Source organism: Microtus pennsylvanicus, chromosome 2 (genome assembly GCF_037038515.1).
Source record: "Microtus pennsylvanicus isolate mMicPen1 chromosome 2, mMicPen1.hap1, whole genome shotgun sequence".
Lineage (NCBI taxonomy): Eukaryota > Metazoa > Chordata > Mammalia > Rodentia > Cricetidae > Microtus > Microtus pennsylvanicus.
In genome coordinates, this window is record NC_134580.1 from 112,659,906 (window position 1) to 112,676,361 (window position 16,456).

Genomic DNA, 16,456 nt, shown 5'->3' on the forward strand with positions numbered 1-16,456 from the left:
TTTTGTCACAAAGAAAGTAAATTCCATATTGAGTTTCTTCGATGCCCATTATCTTCTCTGAAGTATATTGGTGCTGCCAGGAGAAGACATGTCTTATTGACTTAAAAAAGAAGAACCTAGGTTAAAAAATTTCTTAGAACATCTTAAATGCAATGCCATAGTCTGTAGATCTCTTAACTGTTTTAAGATGACCAATCTATCTTTATATTTTACAATGATACATTTTAATGTATCTTTGTTTGACCTTGATAGTATACCGAATGTGACTACAAGATTTATTATACTCGGTGATTAACTACTAACCTATGTATTTTCTTATTATCCTAAACAGTTGGTAATAATAATTTTCAAGGACTAAAAGTTTGCATTACTTTTAATTAAACTTATTTAATTTGGAAATTAAGAGCAAATAATTAAGAGCAAAAAAAATGTGAAAATAAGAGCAAAACCTCTTCTCCAAAGTAATGCATCTTTTGACTTAAATTTTTAAGTCAAGGCATTTTCAAAATATATAGGTTAGATTAATTCAGGGCATTTATACTCAGATGTCTTTTAGCAGCTGTTACTTCTTTATCAGCATTCAAACAATTCAAAGACAACACAATAACATGCACTTTCCAGATTCTCTGTGTATTTTCCATCTTTACATGGAAACTAAGCTAGTTTTTCTCCCAAACCCAGGTGGCTAGGTTTGGGTCCAGCTCTGGCCTGTGCCAGTGGACAAAATCACTCAGGCAAACAGGTTTTTCATGAATTCGTACCCCAAATGTTGGGTGCCAAATGAAGCATGATTAATAAAAACTCAGAACAGATATTGAGGTTCAACCTGAAGATCAGAAAAGCAAAGCAACCAGACACTGGCCTTACCTCGACTTCAGTCCAAAAGTGTCCTGCCTCCAAGAATCTCAGAGTGAGACTCTGACTAAGAGTCATCTCTTCCCATGTTATAATCTTTGGTAGTCCTGGGATTAATGGCTCACACCACTACCACCTGGTTTCTATGTCAAGATAGTTTGGCTACTGGGATTAAAAATGTGTCATTGTGGCTACTAGTATTAAAGGTGTGTGTCATTGCTGCCTGGTCTGTAAGTCTGGCCAGTGTGATTGTTTTACTTTTCTTGTTTTTAGGCAATCTTCATTTATTAAAATACAAATGAAATGCCACTAAATAATTCCAATTACATAAACAAGAATCTCTAACGAGCAAGAAAGTAGATGAGTTTCCCTGGCTTCTAGAAGGTCATTGTTGTTCTTGACTCATGTAAATCCTTTTGAGTAGTTCTTTGCCTAGTTTCAGTCATTTTCTACACTGCCATGAGGATTAGCTATTGCGGGAGGTCCTCCCACTCCTCCAGCCTATAGCCGCTGAGATACCAGCCCATTGGGGCGTGGTCTCTCTCCCTTTAAAAAAGCGGCCACTTCCCTCTCCTCTCTCTCTTCATTTCCTGCTCCGCCAGCGACTAGACTCCCTTCCTGGTTGCGTAGAGGGCTGCTGTCTGGGACAGTGATCTGTAAGTTTTTTCCCCTTTAAATAAATACCACCCTATTAATCATAATTCCAAACTGGTGTGGCATTGTTTGTGACTTACACTTCAATTACCATCCAATAATAACATTCATATAGCCAGATTCTTTGGACTGTGTTTTACAAAGCTTGTGTTTTACAAAGCTCCACTGAGTGAACGGCATATAGGGTAGAATCAAAGCATCTTACACTGGGTAAAGAACCTCAAAATATATTTGGTAGACAGTAAAGTATCCAGGGAGAAAAATGTGTTACTAGGACTCCATATGTAAGCTATGCCTTAATTAGGACCTGAAAGTGCCAGAGACACCCAGAGCCTAGTGAACTGTCATGTAAAATCTCCACAATGTTGGTGACCAAGAGGAGCAGAAGACAGAATGAGGGTACATCCATTTCCACTCTCGATAAAGCAACTCATAGATGAAAAGAATGGCTCCATGGTAACACCTTGAAGAAAATGGAAATAAACCAGTAATGAATATAATAAAACTCTTTTAGGCAAAGAATTTTGATTGAGTCAAAAGAGATTTGTTTGGTTTATCAGTGATTTCTTATCTGGCTGGATACTGAATTGTACATAGGCATATTTCAATGTCCCCAATGGTTCAGACAACAGTATAATAGGTAGGTAACACATGAAAACTGCAATTGCAAGGGTCAACCTCCAGCAACCCCCACCAAAGAATTTTTTAAAAAGCATGAAAAAAAACTTTAAATTGTTCAATTTAAAAATGCTATGAGAATGTACCAACTTCGCTGCTTTGATGAGCAAGCATCACGGTTTGAAAGCAGGATGGTGATGAAAGTTGATCAAAGGCGCCTTTAATGCCCCAGTTTGACAGTTAACAGAATCGTTATGAAAGGTGATCAAAGTCTTAGATGCTGCTCAGTATAGATTCAAAACTGACTTGCAAATTACCCTTTTCATACACAGCCCATCCTTTGCAACGGCTGCTAAAAACTATTAGTGTATCTTACAACTTATGCAATTAGGATGGTGAGGGAGTTTAGAGAAGTTTCATAAATTTTAAGCAGGTCAAATCCTAGTGACACTAAAGAAGGAAAATAAGAGCCAGAGATTTTCAAAGTATGATCCTGGATCAATAGAACATCTCTTGGAACTGGGAGCTAAATGTGCATGTGCATCCTCGGGTTCTGCCCCGATGAGACACGCTAGCCAAGTGGGATGTACCAAGCCATGCTGGTAACTGAACTCACAATTCTATTTGAGAGCCAGGGTTTCTGCAAGGAAGGGGAAAAAAGGAGGAGGTTTGAGTTTTAAAACCAACTGACCAAGCAACCACCCACTGTTCTTCAGTACTGTTGCAGGCCATTGGAGGATTTTGAGTGCTGTCTTAGAAACTAAACTGTGAAACATCATTTCATCAATCTCTTGGCATGTAGGAATAAAATAAGGGGCTGGAGCTTAAAACATCCTTTACTAATTCATGATAACCACACTGTCTAAATATCGCACATTGTTTTAGAGACATTACAGTCTGCCAAATTTCCCCAGAGGTCCTGTGCAACAGGATGCTTAAGAAGAGTACAAGCAAGACAGGTTTAGGTTTTCTCAAGTGGCTTAGAGGATGCATGTATCCAGCCACTGTGACTCTGATCTCACATCTGAGAATCGGGATGATGCCAGTACAAATATTCGTGTCTTCTTTATTCACAGTGGCCAAAACAACTAGAGCTTTGAGTTTTCGTTTTTAAAACTGGGTTTAATAAATCTTAATTTACTTCTCATCCTCCCTAGTGTCCCAATAAAACCTTCGATGATATTGTCCCCAATAACCTCCAGTCCCTTTGGATAGTTCTGAAGCCTCAAGATGGTCTTTAGGAACCTGCTCTTAAATCTCCTGATATAGTAAAACTCAAGCCTGAACTCAAAGGAACCAAGTGGTGCTTTTATCCAGTATGTAATTTAGACTCTTGCTTGGAGAATGTCTAATTTCCTTTTTTTTGTCCTTCTAAGAGACTTTTTATTGAAATAAGAGATGCGATTTTGGGGACAAATCAGTCATTTCCTCCATCTTTGGCATCAAAAGAGACTAAGCATTCCAACATTTCTACCTCAAGAACCACAGTCACCATGGTTGGCAGAAGACAGTGCCATCTACAGGTACAAAATACATTTCCATGACTACTTATGACTTTAGTATATCTTTTTTTTTTTACATATTTTGGGCCTTTTATTCTCTATCTCAGAGAACTCTCTTGGCCATTTTCCATAACAGAATCTTTTGTATTTGATTGGAAGACTTTGTTACACACTTGGAGTTCAGAACATTTTCTGTATGTTTTCTCTAAATTCCTTTTTTTAACTTCTTAAGAATTATTATTTTTAACTCTGTGTGTGAATGTAGAGTTCACAGAGAAAAGAAGAGAGTGTCAGATCTCCTAGAGCAGGGTTTACTGTTGTGAGTAGCCACTTGACATGGATGCTGGCAATTGAGCTTATCTCAGGTCCTGGCTAGAGTAGTCCATTAGGCTGGATCATCTCAGCTAGCCACCTCAAAATTGTTCTAAGCAGTTTGAAGTTTAAAGCTAATTTTTAGGTGGTATTTTTCAGATTAGTGGTGTTATCATAGTCCTGAATGAATTATCGTTGTGGGGCCCCATTGTCCTTTGGAGACTTCAGAGGTCACTGTTAGGCATGCTCATGGTTCACTGCAGAAAACTGATAGAGACTCAAAGCAAAAATTATGTAGAGGAAGGCAGATGAAACATTTTCTATAATTAGTTAGCACTCTATATGATCATTAATATAATGACAAAAAGTTTAAAAGTTATATATACATATAAATTACATATATCTTATATGTGTCTTATATATGTGTCATATACATTTTATATATATGTGTGTGTGTCTTATACTTAAAAAAAGCTGTTAAGGAGTCAACATAAAACCAAAGAATTATGAGATCAGCGGAAATATAATAGTCCTTATATATTTTTCTTCTGTCTTATAGCAGGTGACTCTTACATGAGACAGGATTTTGAATTTCACTTTCATAAGCTTGCTTAGCTTTATAGAAGGAGAGAGTCACACTTCAATTCCAAAGTCATCTTTAATCTTTAATTAGACTAGGACTACAAAAAGACTATTTGTGTTATTTTTCTGTAGAGAACATCATAAATAAACATTTGGGAAGATTTGTGAAATTTTGCCCTGTTGGAAATGTGATATACCAATAGGCCAATTTATTCTTTTTCTTGAGACTTTTTTTCTAAATGATTTGTCCCTTTTCTTCAGATGTCTCATTTGTCCAGTAGTCTTCAGATTCCTTTATTCTCCTAAAAGGACAGAAAAAAAAAATCCTTCCACGATGCTTGGGAAGATTCTCCTTTGGCAAGTTATATCTGATCAAATGAAAAGCACTTGCTAGTTTTATAGATTATGTTAGATTAAATGACCATGTTGTTTAATGAGCTATCATTTCTTCTAATCAAAAGGTGTTTCTTGTCCAAGGCGAATCTTTATCAGTTTTGATGATATCCATAGTTTTTCTTCTGTGGAAACAAAAGCAAAACCCTTTCCCCAACATAACACATGTCCTGGTTTCCACTCTGAGGTCAGTACATCTTTAAAGTATATCAGCTGATTTAATTCCATAAGTTTTTTTCTACTATCTAAAGTCTATCTGCTACTATTGTTCCTTTCTAGTTAGCATTTAGAAAATTTGAAGTTTCCTGAGAAACCGCCATACTGCCTTCCAAAGTGGTTGCACAAGTTTGCATTCCCACCAGCAATGGATGAGTGTACCCCTTTCTCCACAACCTCTCCAACAAAGGCTATCATTGGTATTTTTGATTTTAGCCATTCTGACAGGTGTAAGATGGTATCTTAAAGTTGTCTTGATTTGCATTTCCCTGATCGCTAAGGAAGTTGAGCATGACCTTAAGTGTCTTTTGGCCATTTGAAGTTCTTCTGTTGAGAATTCTCTGTTCAGCTCAATGCCCCATGGACCCAGCAATACCACTCTTGGGAATATACCCAAGAGAGGCCTTATCATACAACAAAAGTATATGCTCTACAATGTTCATAGCAGCATTGTTTGTGATAGCCAGAACCTGGAAACAACCTAGATGCCCTTCAATGGAAGAATGGATGAAGAAAGTATGGAATTTATACATACTAGAGTACTACTCAGCAATAAAAAACAAGGACTTCATGAATTTTGCATACAAATGGATGGAAATAGAAAACACTATCCTGAGTGAGGTAAGCCAGACCCAAAAAGAGGAACATGGGATGTACTCACTCATATTTGGTTTCTAGCCATAAACCAAGGACATTGAGCTTATAATTAGTGATCCTAGAGAAGCTAAATAAGGAGAACCCAAAGAAAAACATATAGGCATCCTCCTGAATATTAACCTTCAGCAAGCGATGAAAGGAGACAGAGACAGAGACCCAAATTGGAGCACTGGACTGAAATCTCAAGGTCCAAATCAGGAGCAGAAGGAGAGAGAGCACAAGCATGGAACTCAGGACCGCGAGGGGTGCACCCACACACTGAGACAATGGGGATGTTCTATCGGGAACTCACCAAGGCCAGCTGGCCTGGGTCTGGAAAAGTCTGGGATAAAACCGGACTCGCTGAACATAGCGGACAATGAGGACTACTGAGAACTCAAGAACAATGGCAATGGGTTTCTGATCCTACTGCACGCACTGGCTTTGTGGGAGCCTAGGCAGTTTGGATGCTCAACTTACTAGACCTGGATGGAGGTGGGGGTTCCTTGGACATCCCACAGGACAGGGAACCCTGATTGCTTTTCGGGCTGGGGGGAGACTTAATTGGGGGAGGGGGAGGGAAATGGGAGGCGGTGGCGGGGAAGAGACAGAAATCTTTAATAAATAAATAAATTAAAAAAAATAAAAAATAAAAAAAAAGAAAATTTGAAGTTAATAAAACAATATGTAATGTATTTCTGGGAATATTTATCAGTCCTTTCTGTTTATTTAATGTATTCTCTAGAGTTCAATTTTATCTTTTATAATTGTCTTTACTGTAGGATTTTGTAGTATACCTGTGATATGCTTTATGTTTTATTTTCTTAGAGACATATGCTCTAAGAAAGAGTATTGTCTGTCTTTATTTGAAGGGGTATACTCACAATGACCATAACTTCTTGCAAATGTGTGATTACTAAATCAACCTTTTCCAAACTCAAAGCAGTTGCCTATTGAAGACCTGAATGGGTATCAATGGTGTGGTGTACATATTTACTTTTCCAAATTCTACAAAATGGAACACATCCATCTGCCAGATTTTATTTCTTTGAAAAGTACCCTTTGGGTTACTTTCTGCAGGTAGTGGTGTTTGGTTGTATGAAGAACAGGTAGGACACTTCATTATAATTTCCTTGGCTTGTTGTCACATGATAGAAAAGTCTTTTTATAAACTTTTGCTATTGGCATGATGTTTTTTATGAAATTTTGAGGCCTTCAGCACATTTCTAACCAAAAATTGATTGATTTCTCCATTACCTTGTTCTGGAGGACCTAGAAGACCCATATGGGATCAGATGTGTATTATGTAGATGGGATTGTGTCTATTCCTTATTATATCTTGTAACTGAATAAATAATGAAGTCAATTCTGTATCATCTGGTATAAATTCAGTGGTTTCAATATTCAAAACATCTCTTTCTGCATATTGTAAATAAGTAATCTGTTAAAAGGTTCTTTAAAATTCTTTAGTACCATGAGAACAGCAGATAATTCTGACTTTTAGACAGAATCATAAGGGTTTTGTTTCACTTTACTTAAATTTTCTGACTTGTAACCTGCCTTCACTGATTTGTTTGCATGGTTAAAGAATGTAAGGCTCCAGTTATTGGTGTGTCCTGTACAACACAATGAAGAATCCAGCTTGGTTTTTTTTTTATAAGTTTAATTCTCTTGCTTTTGGGATAGTTGTTGCTAATATCTCCCAAAAAATTACTACAAGGTCTTTGCCATGGTTCACTTTCTTTTCATAATTTGTCAATTTCATCATTATTAAAAGATATTATAATTTCTGCTGGCTCTATTCCTGTTAATTGACAAAGTTTCAATTTTCCTTTCAGAATTAACTCAGAGACCTTTTCCACATAAGTTTTTGATTTTTTACTCAGTTTATGTGTTAAAAAGATTCATTCTAAGATAATATTTTTCCTTTGTAGGGGAATGTTTTGAGGGTAATATGACCAGAACAAAGATATGACTCGGATCCACATGATCCACTTGTCCCTTCTGTAAGTTCTCTTCAGTCAAAGTCAATTCTCTCTTAGCTTCAGCTGACAATTGCCTGGCACTATTTAAATTCTTAACACCAACTAAGGTTTTCTTTAAATTAATCAGGTCATCAGGAACTATCCCAATAGTGTGCCATAGATGGGAAATGTCTCCTAGCAATCTTTGAAAGTCATTAAGAGTCTGCACTCAATATATCCTAATTAGGACCTTTTGGGGTCTAATTTTTTGTAAACGTATTTTATAGCTTAAATGATCAATAGAATGTCCTCTTGATGGACCCTAAAGTCCAATCACCGAAGAGGAGGAGTCACCCCCCAAAGACCATCTCTCACTTCTACAGCTGATGTAAAAGCATGAGGATTTTATTAATTCTGTCATGACAGGGTCTTCCAGCATTCGGGAGGCTAGGAAAGACCCTGAATGGCTGGTACAAACTATTTTTAAAGAAAAAAAAACACAAAAAGAAGGGGTATCTAGGGGTTGTTTTTTAACTATTATGATTGGCTTATTTAAAAGGGCTATTACCAATAATTGGTAATAGTAGTTTCCAGATCAGATGAGGTAAGGGAAAACATCTGAGGGTTACTTTGCCCCTTTCACAGGGCCTAAGTCAAAACATCAGTCAGTCAATACCTAAGGGTTATCTTGCCCCCATTCAATAACTGAGTTCTATTTGGAGAACATTTACAAGGACTCAGAGAGATGATGGAAAATTCCCAACATTTCAGTACGTGTGTGGGCAATTGTTAGGTGCTTGGTTCCCAGAGGGGAAGGAGGAGAGCATTACTGCTGAGACTGAGAGTTGTCAGAAATGGCTTCAGAATTCCACATTCTTTGTATTTTTTTCAAGAGCAATTTGTAATCCCCAACAAGGAAAACTTTATTTACTTCTTTGAACATTCTTTCTAATGTATCTACATTTGAATCAGATAGCAAAATATTGTCCATGTAATGGTAAACTATAGATTCAGGAAATTGCTTATGTATCATTTCCAATGACTGACTTAAATATTGGCAAAGAGTGAAGCTATTTAACACTCCATGTGGGCAAACCTTCCTTTGATATCTTTTAGCAGAATCACTATAAGTAGGCACTGTGAAGGCAAATTTTTATGTCCTTTTCTTGTAAAGGACTTTAAGTCAAAGAGGCCATCCTTTAGATAATAGAGAAGGCAAATAATGTGGGATTCCCCTCTGTATACTGTGAATGCCATTGGTTAATAAAGAAGCTTCTTTGGGCCTACTGCAGCGCAGAATAGGGCAAGGCGGGAATTCCAAGCAGATAGAGGAGGAGAGAGAAGGCAGAGTCAGGGAGAAGCCATGTAGCTACCAGAGGCCCAGAGCCTTGTTGGTAGACTACAAGCCTTGTGGGAATATATAAAACAACAGAAATGGATTGATTCAAGGTGTAAGAGTAATCTAGAACTATGCTTAAGCTATTGGCCAAACAGTATTGCAAATAATATAGTTTCTGTATGATTATTTCAGGTCTGCACAGCTGTGAATGAACAAGCAGCCTCCACCAACAGGCAAAGGAATGCCAGACTGTAGAGAGCCAATTGGCTGAATCACCTTATTAACAACTCTTAGATCTGTTACCATTCTCCATCTTCCAAATTTCTTTTTTACAAAAATACAGTGGAATTCCAAGAGCTGGCTGATTCTTCAGTATGCTGAGCATCTATTGCTGCTGTACCAGCTGTTCTAAAGCTGCAGATTCTCTATTCTTAAAGCCCATTGCTTAACCCATACAGGTTTGTCTACCAAGTATTTCAAAGGTAGGGTTGTTGGTGCCTTTGAAATATCAGCAGCTGTTGTACCCTGCTCTTGTACAACCTGAATGGTCAGTATGTTTCCCAAAAGCATATGTTAATTTGTGGTTTGACTGGGGGAATATTAATCTGAGTAATCCATTGCTATAACAAATTATGTCATTAAAGGTGTGAACTCCCTAGTACTGGGATTAAAGGTGTGAGCCACCACCACCTGGATCTGTTTCTGCACTGATCTTGTGTATCCCACAGTAGTCTTGAATTCACAAAGATCCATCTACTTCTGTCTCCAAGATACTGGGATTAATGGTGTGTAACACTACTGCCTGACCTCTAATGGCTTATTTACCTTCTGATCTTCAGGCAAGCTTTATTTAATAAAACATAAATATCACTATAAACCCTATCTAGACTCCTAGATGGTAACAGAAAGTCTAAGTAAAATCCCAAGAACTCCTTAAAATAGTGATTCATGTTTTATACTCTTTACAAGCTATATTGGGATGAGTAATGCTCATATGCGTATATGTATGTGTGCATGTGTTTGTATCCATATTTGGCATGCTCATGAAAGTTATGTGTGTTTATTCAGTGACTTGTCACTCAATAGTAAAAAAAATTAACAATAGAGAATTATGAGTTGACTTCAGTAACAACTGAAAGCTGGAATATAAGTATCACTAAAGACAGATGAGTGAGGACAGATAAGAACTTAACCAAAGTTAATAAAGTCATGGGAGAAGAATATCCAATTCCTCTCAAATTATATTGTAAATTTATAAATTACATTTCAAGAGCTACATGTGTCACTAGCTCATGCTTAAGGCCCTGTATTTAAAACTGTCTACTATACACAAAAAACTAAAATAAAAAAAATCAATTAGAAAGGAAGACCTCATCCTACCCAGTTTCTATGATTGGGAATAAATAAAACATATAGCTAACCATTAATCAAGGTCACTTGGCATTTTTGAATTCCTAATAGAAGAAAGTTTTTGTTTTGTTCACGTATCTGGATACAAGATAGACACTGTAACCCAAGCTCCAGCTTTCCTGCCAGGCACTAACCCTCAAGATGTGACAGACGAATGCTAATGTGATTTTACCCAATAACTCAAGAAAGACTCAGTTTACTCTGCTAATTAGATCATCACTATCAGCACTCTCTTCTGGGAAACAGAAAATCAACAGAACCTTCCCAGGTTCTCGTGGTCATTCTACACTCATCTCATGGCGATAGCCTCACTGTACTCAGAAAAAGGAAGGCTTCATTTCCACAAGTGAAGTCTGTCCATCAGTTCAGTGAGCTATAAAGGCAGAAATGTTCTCAGTTGTTTGTTTTGGTTTTGTTTGTTTTTGGTTTTTTCTTCCTCTAAAACTTCAGAGATGGGCAAGCCTTTTTTGTGAAAAGACAAGATTTTGTGGCTCTCTTTCCAGGTTTATACGAGACAATATTCCAATATAACTGTGTTCTTTTCTAAGATGGACTTCCTCACCAAGGAATAACTCCTGAAATTAAGATCCATAGTGTCTCAAGAATACTGTTTTACTTCTTGTCCACACACACACACAAAAAAAAGATCAGGTTGGAGAAAATAATAAATCTCCTACAGGAAAACAACTGGGAGAAAAATTATCATCAACTTCAAGAGGTTTTCAAGTCATTATGTACAGCAAGTGTTCTTTTCATCTTATGTCACTCTGTAAACAAAGTAACAATGCATGGCCTCTTGTTCCTCCCAAGTGCTCAGCATGCCCACATCTACCTTTTGCTACCCTCCTAGGCGCCACATTCATCTGCTCAGAGAGCAGGAGTTAGACATCATTGGGAAACGAGCCAGCTCCAAACTCTCAGCACTTTTATCTTAATAGGATTTTCCAGCAGTCATGTGGATAAGGATCAAACAAAGTAGTTTGGTCCTTTGGCTTTTAGAAACAGGAAAGTGTCTGTTAATGTGATTTCGGTATTGATAAATACCCACATTTTCCAGAAAGAAGATGGCATCATTTTCCATAGGCAGGAAGCAATTTCTCAGTGGAGAGACGTGCTCAAAAACACAAGAAATGTAAAATGGTCGAGTTAAAAATCATAGTCCCATGGGAAGTTATTTATTTTAATCAGTATTTACAAGCAGAAAGAAAATGTATTTTTATAATTTTTCCATTCAGAAGTCAGCATTCTGATGAAAAAAATCCCAACATTTAATAATATTAAGTAATTCTTGTTGAAGAGTCTAGTTTCCCTAAATGTTTGGACACATAGAAGTAGAACAGCACTTGCATTGCGAGTTCTAATGATAAGAGACATAATCTCTGTTGCTTTTTCCCATTTCCTTTCAGTAACACTCTTTCCGGGATGGCAGCAAGTTTCAAAGAAATCTCCTGCACTGATTGCATGGATCCCTAATGAATATTTCCCTCACTAAAGGTACCTATATGTGTGATTAAGCTGGCTTGCCACCAAGGCTGCTGAACTGAATTCAATCCCTGGAACCCGCATGGTAAAAAGACAACTGACACCTGCAAGTTGTCCCTTGGCCTCCACACATAAACCAGTTGGCATACCTATCCAAGAGCACATAAATAAAGAAATATAAATAATTAAATAAAATTTTAAAAGAATCCAGATCGAGCGCCAAGGAAATGGTTCTGTGAGTAAAGTCTTTGCCACATAAGCATGATGATCTGATGAGGAAAAGGTCAGGAGGTGGCAGGTGCCTGGAATTCCAGCAGTGGGGAGGTGAAGACAGGAAGACGCCAGAGTCTCACTGGCCAGCTAGTATAGAGACACTGGTGAACTCCTAAGTTCAGTGAGACTGTCTCAAAAAATACGGTGGGGGGCAACAGAGAAAGATGCTGTACAGGGATGTACATTCGTGAGCACATCCACACACACACGGCAGAGTATCCAACAGTTTTGGTTTTAGTCTCTCAGACCTAGAACTCAGCACAGGTGGGTTCATATGGGAAACACCAGCTGCCTGGCTAAACTTGGGGTATGAAAGCACCTAGTGAGTACTGCACTGCTTCTTCTGGGGAAGAGACTCTTGAGGCTGGAGGAGTGTGTATTGTGGGGAAGCAGAAAGGGGCAGGAGAGCTTGGCCTTCTGGGAGCTTTCCCATTCTCTGCCTCCATTGTCTGTGAAGAGAATGAGTTTTGATGATGGTGGCCAAGTCCAGTACCTGGATTGAGACGTTGGCAGGTAGAAAATGGAAAATGTAGCCATGCGCCTGCACAATTTCCATCCATGGTGACATGCACAGCCTCCCATCTACCTCCTCTCCTGATTAACAACTCTGGTTGTGCTGGTTGCAATTTTCCACTTGCCTAAAGCTCCAAGGCTCAGTTGCACACTGAAAACCCTAGAGGCAGGAATAAAGTCTTTCCAAAAGGAGAAAAGGTGAGTAGAAGTAAAAGTGATATGGGAAAAGGCATCTGAAGAGAGTTCCCAGGGACAGGATCAGAGATGAAGGAGGGCGCACACTGCCTTATGGAAGTGGTAGCTTTGGGAACTAAAAAAGAAATAAATGATTGCTAGACTCCAATGCTTTGAAAGCAGTAATCCCCTCAGTAAGGGGGATTATTAAAGGGTCTTCAGGATTTAAATAAACCATGGCAGACTATCTCTCAACAGAATTTTAGAAAGAGCCAACATTCAACCTAGGAGTCCAAGTGTGGCTAGTAAACTTCCTCCAGCATTTATACCTGCTTCTAGCATCATTTCAGATTTCAGGAGGTAGACAAAGGTATAGTTCTATCTCTGTGTCTGCTAATGCTTATCCTCCTGTCTAAAGTGAGGTGTTTCTGAGACAGGTTGGGATTTCACAAGCCCTTCCACCTTTGGCCAACCTGACTTCACAAAGACAGCTCTAAAAACATTCTCAATATGCCTTGATCCATCCCCAGGATCACTCTTAGATCTTGAAGTGATACCTTAGAAACCCTTGCCATAAATCATCCACTACACGCATGCTACATTTAGAACAGCTCCTTGAATTGTATTCACTGCTTAAAGTTCTCACCTGTTATCCCCATAGTGAAGAGAGACCCATGGAATGTGGGTCATTTGCTGAAGGTTTGCATCTCGGGAATGGGGTGGTACCAGGAGCCAGGAGCAAGAGGCTGCTCAGTGGCTGGTGTGGAATAACGTTGCTTTCCACTGTTTCAAAATCAGCATTTGGAAGTCCTAAGGGGTAGATTGTTAACATTCACTCATTACTAACATAGGACTAGGTTACATAACCCCAAATGTTATTGCAAAATATTCCGGAGAAAAAACGGTTAAAGGAACATCTAAGTTGAAACCCTCTGTATTGCCCCACAAGTGTAGAATGTACTGTGTGTGATGCATTAGTATAATGAAATGCCATACTGAACCTCAATCCTTTTGACAGAGGTGAACCTTAAATATAGTATATTTTTTATAACAATTCCTTTTGCTTTTAAACTTTTTAAAATGTTTTAAGAATTTTATTATCTCAAGGATTGAGGTGATCTAAGCCTACCGTAGGGAACAGAAGGCAGTCTGGAGTAATTAGGATTTGGATAACATGGTGTTAATGTGGGTATCTGGTTTGAGTCAGTTAAAACATGGCTGACCCCAGACATTCAGGGCACTATAAGCAAATGATAGTTGACATTGGGCATTCAACAACATGCAGCAAAGATGTCATGTTATATTCCTGGCAGAAGGCCACTCTGTCTTTTGTAGAAATATGCCCTTGAGAGCAGGGTCGAGTGCCCTCACCACTTGCCTTTTCCAGCTAGTCTGGGGAGGCTGTGAGACCACCCACCAAACTATGTGCTGGACTACACATGTGCCCATGCCAAGTGTGAGGTCACGTGTACAAGTGTGTGCCTGCCAAAACCTGCCTGACTAGCAATCTGTGTCCGCAGTATATCTCCTCTGCCTACATCTCCCCCCATCTTCTTCAAACCCCACCCTCCAATGTCCCTCCTACTCTCCTGGCTTCAGATCCTGGACTTCAGACCTGTTGTCTCTTGAACAGCTTCCTTATCTGACTGTAATTCAGACTGAGTTCAATGATTTTTTAAGCCATGTTGAAGATATTTTCAAGAGCAATTTTCTTAAACTGTTTCTGCCAGTACACCCTCCTCCTGCCCCATTAGCCTTCGTGTTATTATTTATAAACATAAGGAGCGGTGGTCATACAAAAGGCAGTGGCAGGCCACCTGAGGCCTCTGTGGGAGACAGACATGCCATGCAGAGAGAGATTGAGTATAGAGTTTACTTAGTGGGTTATGGATGGGAAAGGGGAGAAGGGGAAGGAAGAGAAGAGAGAGGCAGAAGCTGCCTCTCCAGAAGAAGGGCCGTGGGGGGATAGATGAAAGTGGGGGAGAGGCAGTAGTTACCTCTTCAGAAGAGGAACACAGAAAGAGCAGGTTGGAGAGGAGGCTGGAGATCCAAGGATTCAAGTGGAGGGGGAGGGAATGTTGGAGTGGGCAGGGCTTGTCTCTTAAAGGGACAGGTACCCAGGTGACAGACCAGGCCAGCAGATTACAAACACTTAATATGAGAAATGTTTGGCTTAGTTTTTTCGGTTTTTAAGTGTAAGAAGCTAATGTGAAATCAAACACCAACTTACTTAAAGCCAGGTTCATGTCTATGATTTTAGGGGACTCTTTTGTCTGCACAGAGGCCTGTCCAAGAGAGAAGCTTTCTTGGCCTTCATGTACTGATGAGTTTTATTTTATCAAGGATGGAGATGAGAACTTTCATTTACTTCAGTTCATTCCCCCCTGTGACAGCCAAGAACCAATAAACCATGTAGTCAGTAGCTTCCAGAGGAAGTGGGCTCTTCACCACCACCACCACGACAGACCTAAGAGTTCCTTTACTTGTCCATTAATTTTCTAAGCTCAACTCAGCCCTTAAAATTAGCAGTCATAGTAGTCATATTGTAGCCAAAAGTTCTAGTCTTCGTAGTATCTTCCGATTTCCTGTTCTACCACATTGCTTACTACACATTACCATAGAGACTCACATCTAAAAATTATTTCTATTAAACTATTCCCAAATTATTTGTATAAGAAACACTCTACTTTCTGATGGTAAAAGACTTTTCAATTCACAAGATTAAGCAGAATCCCACTTACTATACACATGGAATCTATAAATTACCAAGTATCAAAGTGTGGGAGCCCCGCAGTGGGTCCGCTCCACCTTGTGAAGGTCAGAGAACTGAAACCTACTCTTGCTCTTTCAAAGTTATTGACAACAAGTCTGGCTTCAGGAGAGGCTGCAAACAAGGTATCCTGAGCTACGGTGTGGTTACTTGGTGTTTTGGATATGAAGATGGCCTGTAGTGGTGGATCTGTTCACCTTGACCAAAGGTCAGAGAATTCAAGTCTAGTTCTGCTCCTTCATTTTCAAGACCAGAGGCTTGACCCAGGGAGGGGGTGCCTACAGGATTCTTGGTCTAAGATGTTGTCACTGCATGTCCTGCCTAAAATATCAGAATACTTAACTCAGGAAATAGCGGCTTGATGTCTCAAGTATTGACGCAAGTAACTGCTCTGTTTGTCCTTTGTATCATGTTAAAGCAGTCTTTTGCCTTCTTCCCTCCTTTTTGGATTGGGGTATATAAGCATATGGAAAATAAAGGCAAAAGTATTCAACATTCAGGAGTCACTGAGTTAACTTCCCAGTACTCTATGTCTCTGTATCTCTTTTGTATCTCTGTCTATTCTGCCTAACATCTCTAGTCCACACACCCCTACTCTGGAAAGGACAAACCCATCGAGGCTGGACACTGACATCAAAGTCACTGAAATGGGAGAAAATATTTTTGGAAAGATGAGCAAGAAACTGCTTAGCCATCACTTAGTCATGACAAAAGAGAAGCAGGACCAAATTCTACCTGAGGAGTAAATTAGTGAAGAACTTTC